At 33.9% G+C, this 12,874-nt stretch overlaps 1 protein-coding gene across 1 annotated transcript in view; it reads right to left on the bottom strand.

Annotated features, from left to right (window-relative positions):
• Positions 1-8,500, bottom strand: part of LOC142979965 (uncharacterized) — a 58,214-nt gene extending 49,714 nt beyond the window's left edge. The window contains exon 1 of the mRNA XM_076125212.1: positions 8,154-8,500. The gene's annotated coding sequence lies outside the window, so the exon portion shown is untranslated. The remainder of the gene's footprint in view (positions 1-8,153) is intronic.
• Positions 8,501-12,874: the final 4,374 nt, after the last annotated feature.

Below are 12,874 nucleotides of genomic sequence, written 5' to 3'. Positions count from 1 at the left end.
TTTCGTTGCTTCATCTGAGGTCTGTTGAGATAAGGTCTGCTGTTCTATGCACGTTTTGATTCCTTTGTTCCTTATCTCTAAGCAGACAGTTGCATTGAGTGCTTTGTTCTGACCTAATCATCTATGTTAATAGAAGCATGAAGCAATACCAATATCAACAACTTGTTCGATTCAAATGAGCATCTCACCTTATCATCTAAGACCTTAACGGTACCGTGATACAATACCAATATTACCCACTTGTTAGATTCAGGTGAGCAAGTACAATTTTTTTTGGAAAAAACATGCAATATGCTCTACCACTACCGACTATCGACAAGCGGCAAATTAAAATCAAAATATTTTGTTAAAAAAACGGATCAGAAAGTTGTTCAGGGTTCGGGTGTTTATTTTTATGTACATTAAAAATGTCTAAGTGTCGATACTCGATTGCACCCGTCTATCAAAACTTGCTACTAATGCGCCGCTTAGACGTGTGTTCTTTACACCTTTTGTTTGGATAAAAAATAATATATTATTTGTCCAGACAAACTCTGAAACGTCTTGATCAGGTTTTAAACCCTAATCTTTGCGAATCAGTAGCACTTACAACTCACAACACCACAAAAGCAATTGCTGCATAAGAAATATAAAATGATATTCACAGTTACGATACTAATTAAAAATGCGATGTGTTAATTTGAATACATCATTGCCAAAGCTAAGAAGTGACATCATTATAAGTAATTTTGTACAGAAACACATTAGCTGCAATCATTGCATATACATATTTAAATATTCAAAAGGTCGGACATTTTGAAAACAATTAATTAATCTATACTAATATAATAAAGCTGAAGAGTTTGTTTGTTTGTTTGATTGTTTGTTTGTTTGTTTGTTTGAACGCGCTAATCTCAGGAACTACTGGTCCGATTTGAAAAATTATTTCAGTGTTAGATAGTCCATTTATCGAGGAAGGTTATAGGCTATATAACATCACGCTACTGTCATTAGGAGCGGAGTAGCAACGAAAAATGTTACAAAAACGAGGAAAATTTTGACCCATTCTCTTAGATGACGCAAGCGAAGTTGCGCGGGTCAGCTAGTTTGTTGATAAGTTTTAAGAGACCTCTTTCGGAGTTTGTATTTTGCTGAAATCAGTTAGATGTTTGTGACAGATGTGCAGAAGAATAAATTATTGCCATAATTACATACGTATACATAAAAGCAGGATTTTTTTTCCAAAGAGGTAGGTATAGACCAAAGAACGCCACTTGGTACGATCCTTACGAACTTCCCTTGCCTCATTTACATATACGTCTTGTCACACAGGACGGCCGGTTACGAGTACAAAAATTTTCAAAATTGTTTTTCGATATTTGACGGTGGAAAATTAAAAATTATGGAGACGCAACGATTTTTATCCTACAAATATTTCTCCCGTTCCGGAATCGAACCCAACACCGACATTTTAGTACCACTACCAGCAACGTGCCACATTTATCAACGGGAATGTTAAGTTTTTAGTTAAAAAAAATGTATTTCGTAAAATATTTTTGTAACGTTAAAATTCGATACAATATTGAAATGAATTTTAATTTGATGAATAATTCGCTGCTTGCCTAACATTGACCTTCTAGATAAAATAAGAAACTGGGCAATCACTGAGAATTTATTAGCATAAAAACTATCAAATAAAAAAAAAGTTTCAACCCGGGATAAAATTTTCGTATTTTTACAAAATTATTTAAAACGTATAACAGTAGCGGTATTCTTAGACTTCGATCATTTAAGTATATTGTAGAGTGTCTTCAAATGAATGCAGCAGGTGCATGTGAAAATTATAATTAATAGATAAAGCACGCATTTTCAAATAAAATCATGAGTCATCAACGTAGCCGCAGTCATTTGTTTTTTTATCAAGCATACATTATCATCATACCATACCAGGTGGTACACAGAATAGATAACAACAATTTTATTATTTTGTAGTATTTTTTTTCGATGTATAAAAAATCGATTCGGTAATTCCCAGTTCGTATAATTTTTTAAAACAGATTTTTAAGTAAGAAGACATTAAAAGACTAATTCAACGTAACAAACTATTGTATTGACAGCCCTGTAAATGATACGGAGATGAGCAGAGCGTACGAAACATCCCGAGACAAATTGTTGCATTAAAACTATTTGAGTTTGTTGCGCAACAACAATACCCATTCATAATGAAGGAAAGTTAACCGCTGACGATTTTAATTGAACCTTTATTATTTAGATTACGAAATAATCGCGAACTTGTTTTAATGTTTAGGCTTGTTTTACACGATCCAGCAGCAAAATGTGGTTGCGATGTGGTCGCGATTTAGTCGTTTGAAACACGTGGTCCACAGCGGCGAACTGTGGTACGTGTAAATTGTATTTCAATTGAATAGGAGAAAATATGCACCCGACCACGTGTTGTCGTTGGGGTGTAGTTGTGGTTGCCGCGGGGCCCTTAGGCTAGCTTAGAGTTCGGAAAAAATGTCGCTCTACATCGCCGCGCCTGAATGTTTAAACCGATTTGTGACGATTGGACCCGAAGAAAATGCCGGATCGGAACAAGCCGAATAAGTGCAGTAATTGCTTCAAGTCGAATGTGTAGCAAGTCTAATGTTTTAAAATGTAGTCGGAAATGTTAGTTGTGAGCAACAGAGTGGAAAGCATGCGTTTTTTGTTTAACGTTTTATTAATGTTCACGACGGAAGATAATTAACGTAATCCGTGTTAAATTGTAGTAGTCGACTGAAATTATCTATACTAATAATATAAAGTTGAAGAGTTTGTTTGTTTAAACGCAGTAAGTTCAGGAACTACTTACAGGTTCGAATTGAAATTCGAATAGTCCATTTGCTATGGAAGGCCATGGGCTATATAACATCACGCTTTGTCTAATACGAGTGGGGCAGCATTAAAATATTTTGTGAAAACTAAAATTATAGTTCACGTACGGAATTGCGGGCGGTCTCTTGTAAGTAGATAAGTGCACCTAAGTCTATCATGCTGGTTATACCCGAAGACTTGAGCTGAGGACAAAAGTATAAATACACCCACGATTCACCATAAACAATGATAGTCCCATGTAATAGATGGCAAGCGAGGTTACTATTGAGAAAGATTCGAATTTAAATTCCCAAGAACCCTACCCGACACCTCATGATCAGTACTTGGTTACACTGGCTGCGCCACAGAAACAGTCCAAATAATACGCATAAATAAAAATTGTTTAAAAATATAGGTCATCTACGAAGAAATCTTAGTTGGTAACATACACGCATTAAACCTAGACAAGTGGGTAGACAGTGGTCTAACAATCTGATTAAGACAAACACCGACTGACATTCCGTTATGTCATAATGACTACCAAAATAGTGTAGTTTTGAAAATACGTGGGATTTCGTGTAGGCAGACGATTTGTATCAACTTTGAATGCAAATCTAGTCTTTAGTCCGAACAGGGAGCTATCACATATCTCTTTTGACAACGATTATAAAGCCATTGCTGTACATTGTTTTCTCGTTTTGGTTATAGTGATTAACACGTTATGTCAAAGCAGCAATGTACTGAATAGTGACCATCTAATTGACGTACACTAGTTGTTAACTGAGATACGTTTTATTTGATACGTATACAGGGCTTTTGACTAATATTTTAATGAGCTTTATGAAACGTCTAAAATGATCTTTTCTGTGCAAATACACACTGCAATTACAATGTAATTAGAGTTTTTAAACTATCGCAGCTTGATATAACACAAAGATACACAACTGTATTATGCGCAGTGAAAAATAAAAGGTTACGATACCTTATTTATTACCCGACGTTTCGACCAAGTTACACCAGTCGTGGTCATGGGCAGACTTGGTCGAAACGCATCTTAGTAACAAACTATTTGTTTTGCATTGTGACTTCTTTCGGTAGTATCTTGGATTAATATGAACGCATAATTATAAGGATCAAGTTGACCATCATCTTTACGGTCGGGTATAGCCAATTTCAACACTTGAAGAAATGATTTTTAACCAAATACCTAAGTCTATTAACTTATATTTGATCCGGAATCTTTAAGTACCTTCCGTACCTTCATGGTTAATTTCGTCACAATCAGTCCAGTGGTTTAGCCGTGAAAGCGTAACAGACGAACAGACATACTTTCGTTTTTTGATATAGATATAGATGGCAAACTGGTATGAATTAACACAATGCTGGATAACCTGTGCCCATGATCGATGTAATTCGATCGAATCATCGGGTAAACAAATAAGGTATCGTAATATTTAATTTTCAGTCGCATATAACACCCGTTGGGTTATAATATTAAAGTAGACGTTCGTTTAGTAGGTACTCTTTTACGCGAAAACTACCGTAGTCCCATATCGAGTATTAAGAGTTTGACAATTAAAGTGTACTAACAAAATAGTTCCTACGACGCCCGCTAGAGGCGCTGATAAGATTTTCATACAAATTTCTCAATATCCAGCCGGTTGTCACTAGTCCATAGTGATAGAGCATCGCGCTACACAACATATTTTTAACCGACTTCAAAGAAGGAGGACTATCTCAATTCGCCGGATGTTTTTTTATGAAATAGTCACAAACTATGCCGTATACAATTAGTTTTTAACCTAATCGAATCGGTTCTTGAAAATCTCTCTACGCAAAGGCGGTCACACAATAGTATTAAAAATTGTTTTGTAATAAATAAGTTCAAGTTCTTAAATATGATTGATTTAGCGCCATCGTAAATCAGATTAAATTGCTGTAATAAATAATATAATATAATGGTCATGGAACATAAACGACTATGAGTTGCCTGAGGGTAATATGAGAAATTCTGAGAATTTTTCTAACTGGGCCATGTGACTCAGAAGTTAGAGATAGTCATCGTAGTGTACTGTCGTGGGTTCGATTCCCATGTAAAAAAAAAATGATAAAACAGTTGTCAACGGCATCATACAATTTTACCGATTTTGCAAGAAGTAAGAAGGTAATTTGTGACGAAATTACGTTTATCTCTTCCTATCCCTGAGGGAAAAAATGGTGTTATTATCTATGGATGTCGGTATGCAATTTATGAGGATGGTGTGTACATTTAATTAAGGATTCACTATTACAATATACTAATGATTGAAGACCTAGACCTATAAAAACATAACACTGAAATCGGGCTTTGAAATACAAAGAATTCTAGGTAATTGCACAAGAGAAATAAATTGTCTGTGTCTTACTAGGTATATCTTACTATACTAATACTACAAATACAAAAGTTAAAGAGGCCTGATGCATAAAATATGTGTATTACTTTTTTAGTTCTTTGCTAATTATGGCACACTAGCTGATTCGCGCATCTTCGCTTGCGTCACATAAGAGAATGGGTCAAAATTATCCCCGTTTTTTGTAACATTTTTTGCTGCTACTCAGCTCTTATTGGACGTAGCGTGATGATATATAGCATATAGCCTTCCTCGATAAATGAACTATCTAACACTGAAAGAATTTTTCAAATCGGACCAGTAGTTCCTGAGATTAGCGCGTTCAAACAAACAAACAAACAATCAGACAAACAAACTATTCAGCTTTATAATATTATAAGTAAGTATAAATAGATACTTTATAGGTTGGAGTAGCACATAGACATCCCAAAAAAACATCCCGCGCGGACGAATTTATGAGCACGGGCATGTTGGTAAAGGTTTTTGAAAATGTGACTTTAATTCGAACTATGAACCTACGATCTCACTCCCTGAGCCATTGTTCCCTCAGTTATTTACGCTACGGACTCGCTATTGTTTGTTTTATTACATAAAACCATTGTTGTACACGTAGAATTGTTTTATACAGATTATAACGAGGGATATTATGAAATTTAGGTCTTAAGGTCTACTTGTTTTGGTAATAGAAGTATCATGGCGACTGCGTTTATACGTAAATTGATACTTTATTGTCATAAATGGTTATTTTAGGTTTTTAAGCAGAAAGGTTTGGTAATAACATCATTGATTGTTTTGTATTTATTTTAGTTGTTATTGTTTTAGAAAAATATCTCCAAAAGGTTCTTGTCGGTTTCTTTAATTGACTCTATCTTCCGAAAGTGATAAATTCACTAACTATAACTTTGACAAATATAAGTGTTAGTATTTAAGCCAAATCTTTATTGAATAAAATGAGGAGGATAATATATGGAAAAAAGAAAATCGATACTAATTAAGTATACCGTAAAACGGGGTGAATAGAAACAATTTTCAACTTTGTCCTAAAAATTTGTTGCGAATAACTTGTTATTTTTATTGTCGGGTTCTTTTATATCATGTCCGGCGCCATGAAGAAAGAGCTAAAACCATATTTGTCGAAAAATATGCGTAATTTTACGATATTTCCTTAAAAAAATGGTCAATTTCTATTCACCCAGCGATAGGGGTAAATCGAAACGACCAAAGGGGTGAATGGAAAAACTGTTAGGGCTGCCAAAGACGACTTATCCAACATGCTGAAAAGGGAGGTTGTGTGTTTAAAAATTGAAATAACCGTTGATAATTACACAAGCTGACCCGCGCAACTTCGCTTGCGTCACATAAGAGAGAATGGGTCAAAATTGTCCCCGTTATTGTAACATTTTTTACCCGTACTCTGCTCCTATTGGTAGTAGCGTCATGATATATAGCCTATAACCTTCCTCGATAAATGGACTATCTAACACTGAAAGAATTTTTCAAATCGGACCAGTAGTTCCTGAGATTAGCGCGTTCAAACAAACAAACAAACAAACAAACTCTTCAGCTTTATAATATTAGTATAGATTCGTATAGATTAACTCAAAAAATAAAACATGATAACCTAACTAACTTTCATACTATATGCAGTAGTTTGCCGTTATAACTTTGATACAATGATAATTGTGAATTTCAGAACATTAATAACTTTTAATTTTTCATTGTTTATGTTAATTTTGTTTACAGTTTTTGACAACCCTATTTATTAATCTCTATTGACCCCTCACTCGTTTCTATTCACCCCTTACGCGTTTCTATTGAACCCTGCTATGTTTCCATTTACCCCATACTGTAGTTCTATTCACCCTTCAAACGATTCTATTCACCCCGTTTATACAAAAAATGACTATTTCTGTGATTTAAACATATTTTTTAGGTTTAAAAACGTTTTTTCAACTAACAATATTGTATCTTTATAGATTAATATACACCTAAAGAGATAAACACTTCAAACAACTCATTAGAAAAGAAATCCCACTTTAAATCCAAAGTTTTGGAGGTCGATATTAAGGCATTCGAGGACGGTTGTCTTTGAAGCATTTTTTTGGGTATAAATATCATTTTAAACATTTAAACAATTATGACACCGCAGAGAAGTAATATCGACGTGTAATCATTTCAAATTTGAACAAAATTCTTCAACGAGGAGTACTCAAATATTGGCCTTGAAAACTTTCCTGATTTTTTTTCTATTCACCCCGCGAATTCTATTCACCCCGTTTTACGGTATATAATATTATACACTGTCATTAGATAGGTACGGCTTTTAACAAAATCAAAAAATGGTTTAGAATATTTACGATCTTTTACTGAGAATTGATTTGATAACATTGCTAATATTAAAGTATTATCTCGGCCTATTGCCATTAACAAAACACATTGCCAAACTGCATTACTAAATAACTGAGATTTTCCCAACAGGGAAAACCGCGCTTAACACTATCAAACGCAGAATTGAAACCGTAAAGTATTGCATGATAACAATATAAATATTTGTAGAGATAAATAAATACCTTTCTTTAATTTATTAGTTTTAGGCGCGAAGTAAAAAAATGAATTGGATGGAAAACGTAGAATGGGATGGTATGGTGGTAATGGTGGTACTTTACGAAAATTTGATTATAGAAATAAGTAAATAGGTCGCATAAAAGGCCAGCGAATATTCTTGGTACCTCCTTGATAATAAATATTGCTATGAATAAAATTGTAGCATTTCAAAAAGTGTAATTGACCTTAAACATGCCCATTTCTTTCCTATTTAAAGTACCTAAGCCCTGTATTATTCAAAAGTTACCCCGTTCTACCGGTACAAATAAATTACAAGCTATGTATAAATTACTTATTCTAAAGTAATAAACAAATAATATTTACTTTTCGACAGATGGTGCTTTCTTATATGTCACTTCACGATAAAAACACATCACATTGAATCACAATAAAACAACACTTAGTTCTTTTACACATTACTAATTAATTAAAAAAAAATACGATACACTAAAAAACCGTAAACAACCGCTTGCCTAATACAAAATACCGCGAAAATTTTTGTTAATCTGTAACATTAATTTTGACACGATTTTGGCGACAGATAATGAAGTTGTTTTTTTTTATCGGTGTGTGTTTTTTTTAATGTAATTTTACGCATGCGGGCGCGGTGTTGTTGCGTAAGGCTTACGCGTGCTCTCGCGTCGACCGAGTCGCAGAAACTGAAAGTGGAACTTGGAAGTAGGCTCCAGACGCTCGTCTTGAACGCAAGGGATGTGCAATCTTCGGTTCCATCCGCATATTTTATACGCGGAGCTGATTTAATGCATTGGTTATGACATTACAGTGAATGACTGTTTTGTTTTTATGCAGTGTACACGTATTTATCGATAGCGTAGTACCGTGCGAATAGTTTTTAGTAGATGATGGAAAGTTAATGTTTATTTCAGTAATACGATGCCTAATATTATATATTGTATTAGTCTAATAATGACACAAATGTTTTGACGGATTATTGTACGATACTTATTAAACTCCAATTTTTAAAACTCCTTAAGTATATTGCGCAGAGGCTGGTACAGTTAATCAAATCAATGTATTTGTACCAAATTACTATTGTAATTAAAATGTTTTACTATTTAAAGCGTTTGTTCTTCTAAATCTCGAGTAACTCTTAATTTTAACCAAAAAAAAACATCTTATATCCGAAAACAACATCGATTAGAGAGCACATCACTAGCGGTACAGTGTATACCCTCGACTGCCGGTTACCTAACCCGTAGTTATTTTCATTTAATCATATTTCCATAACTACCACATCCGTTGCTTTGTTATTTAAATCCGTTGCAAGCTTTGAATTTATAGCTTGCATTAACTGCAAATGCAATTTTCGTAACCTGTTAGAAACACAAATTATCCCTACACTCTTTCAAAAAATCTTTTTGAACGATATATACAAAAGAAGAGTTTCGATTTCTCAGAACTTTTTTCCAAATCGGAGCCTGTATAACCTGCGCCAAAACGTCAACTCCGTATCCTCGGTCAGATCTATAGTGGAAAAAAAAATCTTGCGACAAATAATTATTATTAAAAGGTGCCTAAAAAGACAATAAAAAAAATTACGAATATTTTTTTTATATAATAGGTACGTCCTTGATTGAAGATATCGACAAAACGAATTGTAAAAAGTGGGATTCTTATCTGCATATTGTAGGAATTTCTCTTCTGTGTACGCCATCGAATATACACAACAGAAAATATAGAAAAAAGTGCTTTACAGCATTAACAACACAAAAATATATTTTGCCACAGTTCAGGTTATGAAGTAATATTATAATTTCATCATTACTTTTAAACATACTTTCTTATTATAACAACAAATATCAAATGTTACATACAGCGTGAATTTTGCAAGAATTTTTCGCGATCTTCGATTTGCCAATAGTTCAACATTTCGTTTAGAAATAAACAAGGAATTTGAGCTTCTTGAAAATGATAATTATTGACGATGTCAGAATACACAGATGATGATGTCTTCCGTGGAGCAGTGGTTCAGATCGTCACCACGCTACTGCCAGTGGGTCGGGATATCGTTGATTCGATTTCTACACGGCATAAATATTTGTGTAATCCACAAATATTTGTTTAGAGTCTGGTTGTACTAACTATTACTAGTAGGTACCTACTTTGTGTTCGTTGTATGTTTCTATGTTTGTAAAGGCCCAGCGAGAGAAGAGCAATTCTTAATGCGGGAATGGTCTTTTTAAAATAAATTAACAAAGTTGACCATCGGCGCCTTATTCATGCGAAGGTTTCAGTACAAAATCCCCCAAACATTTTGTATAAATAACATTGAAATATCATCATGATTGGCAAAGATAGCAAAACAATGTCTGTAGCAAATTCCAGTCGCTTTGAGCGGAAATATTCGGCAACAGCAAACAATATCTTATGGGCCGTATAACCGGGTGATATAGTGGCATGTTACTGGACTTGCTATAAGTAGGACACAGCTTTATGTCGACATATTGTAGACACCCGGATCTACGGTAGTCAACACTTGCGAGACTGTTAAACTGGTAGCGAAATTACGTTTTTTGAACCTGTTACCCCCGAAATAGTACCAAAATCTATTATGGGTAATGAGCGATTTTTTAAACTTTGACCTAATTAATACTAATGGGCGATTTTTTAAACTATTCTCGTTTCTTAGTATCCAAAACTAAAGTGATTGACTATAATTAGAAACATTTTAAAAGAAGAAAGTTTTTGATTCGATTATATTCTAGTATTTTTTTAAGTAACTTATTTACTGATCCAATTAAATTAACAAATAAAAATAAATAACATACATCCCTGTTCTATTTTCTCACAATTAATAAATAAATTTACAAATATTGGATTACAAAACTGGTTTCACATAAAGAGAACGACATATTTATTATTCGTATCAGACAGATAATAATCATTATTACAAAGAAGGATTTCCTGCATCACCGTAACAAGTTGAATAATTCGTAAATGAAATCAAATATATTTAAATATACATGAACAACTCACACAAAGACTTCTGATTCCAGGCTCATCAGAGCTTGTACTAAGGTATCTAGATAACCAAAAAAAAAGTTATTTTAAATTTCAAATACTTAATATCACGCCTTTTTCCCATAGTAGGCAGAGGCAGAGACCAAAGGATGGCACTTGGTCCGATCCTTAAAAACTTCCCTTGCCTCATTCACATCCATACATCTTGTCATACAGGACAATTTCATTATGTAATTTAAATATTGGTTCTTTAGACGTCAAGCAGTCTTAAGTACGTATCTAAGAGTTCAATGAAACGATTTACAATAGGTACTTACTGTTATTATGCAAACATTGAAATTGTACCTTTGGAGAAAGTCGACCTCGGGTCAAATCACCTGACTTGATCTGTATCTGACAGATGACTTGGGTTTGTGTACAACATTCGTTCTACACTTGCGGTTTACAAATGGAGATGGCTCACCAAACATAGTTTTGCAAATAAACTACTGTCATGGATCGTCAATGCAATTTTATTTTCATATAAGCACACTATTCTGGACAAAAGTATGAACTAAAAAAAATAGGTATAAAACAGAACTCAATACCCCATTGTAGCCACGAATCATTAAAGGTTCTTGAATCCCTGAATCTTCTGTGAAATAAAATGATAATTACATGCCGTAGGTAGGTATCTCAACATCAGCGCTATCGAAATGAGGTTACAATAAGCACCCGTACTTTTACCATACGGGTGGATAACAACATATTAGACAACTTGTTCAGCCTAGACCTTATTTCATTTAATTTTGAAACAATAGTCATAATTTTCAGCTCTTCTTTTGCTGTTATATTACCTATTATATTATGACGCCAGATTTAGTGATGTTTTCCTTTACCGCCAAACCAAGTGAAAATTATTATTTGTAAAAAACTATGTAATTCGTGCACGTAATGTATTTAAGCTACTATAAATCTAATATATCGTTGTTAGGAAGTCAGTATGTTATCGTAACACGTCAGCTAGTTTTTGTCGTATCGATGTAACGACAAAGTTTTTGCAATCTTCTCACGGATGCGTATTGTTGATTCGTCGTGGTATACACTTATTGTTCTAAGATTGTCTCCTACCTGTTGGTTTACTTAGTAATTACCTTTTAACCGATTCATTGCCACCTTCATTTTCGTGAACAATTCAGCCAGGCCCCATTCATTGGTCGGTGGCTCACCATTTGAGCCATCGGCCTCCCTGAAGGATGACTCAACTGATGAGTCATTGGCTCCTTGTAATGATTTAATGCTTTTCGCCATCATTCGAGCCAGTCTGACAACCAGAAACGTGTTACTGTGTTCTCCTATTCGAATTTGTGGATAATAAAAGTTAATATGGCGTTTCAAGGTAGTATTTGTTGGTTTTAATGAAATATTGCAGAGGTAGTAAACATTTTAGTAGTATTCAATCATTATTTATTATTGTAATATTATTTGTAGATAATCAGGACTACGACGATTTTACTGAATGTAGCCAGGCAATGTTTACTGATTTCCATGATCAACAAATTGAAGATAAAGAAAATCAAGGTTTTCCAAGCTGTAGTCAATCGATTTTACAAAAAAGTGTACAAGATGTTTTGCGGCAGTTATACAAAAGGTTTATGACACCTGACTAATAAAAATATTCTCTAAATTGAAGGGCCAGGTCTGATATTCACGGAAATGTTTAATGAGATCTGAAAAATGGTAGTTTAAGTGTTTTTTTTTTTTAATATCCGTTTTTATACAATTTTGGTTTGACTCACCAATTGAGCCATCGGCCTTCCTAAAGGTTTTTTAATGACTCAATTGTTGAGTCATTGGCCATGAATCGGTTAAATAAGCTATGAAGGCAGTTAAGTTCGATTTCTTTTTTCGAATAGGTATTTTATATCCGGTATCGATAGTAATAAATCTATACCTCTATACCATGTCACATTTTCAAAAGCAATTTTATCAATGAAGAAACTTCTAAGTGATTTAACAACCACTGTGCAGCAAACAGCAAATTATTGCAGTTAACAAACAGCAATAATTTAATAGATATTTTT

Source organism: Anticarsia gemmatalis, chromosome 17 (genome assembly GCF_050436995.1).
Source record: "Anticarsia gemmatalis isolate Benzon Research Colony breed Stoneville strain chromosome 17, ilAntGemm2 primary, whole genome shotgun sequence".
NCBI lineage: Eukaryota > Metazoa > Arthropoda > Insecta > Lepidoptera > Erebidae > Anticarsia > Anticarsia gemmatalis.
Note: the sequence above shows the minus strand (reverse complement) of the source record. Positions and strands in the feature narration are given on the sequence as shown.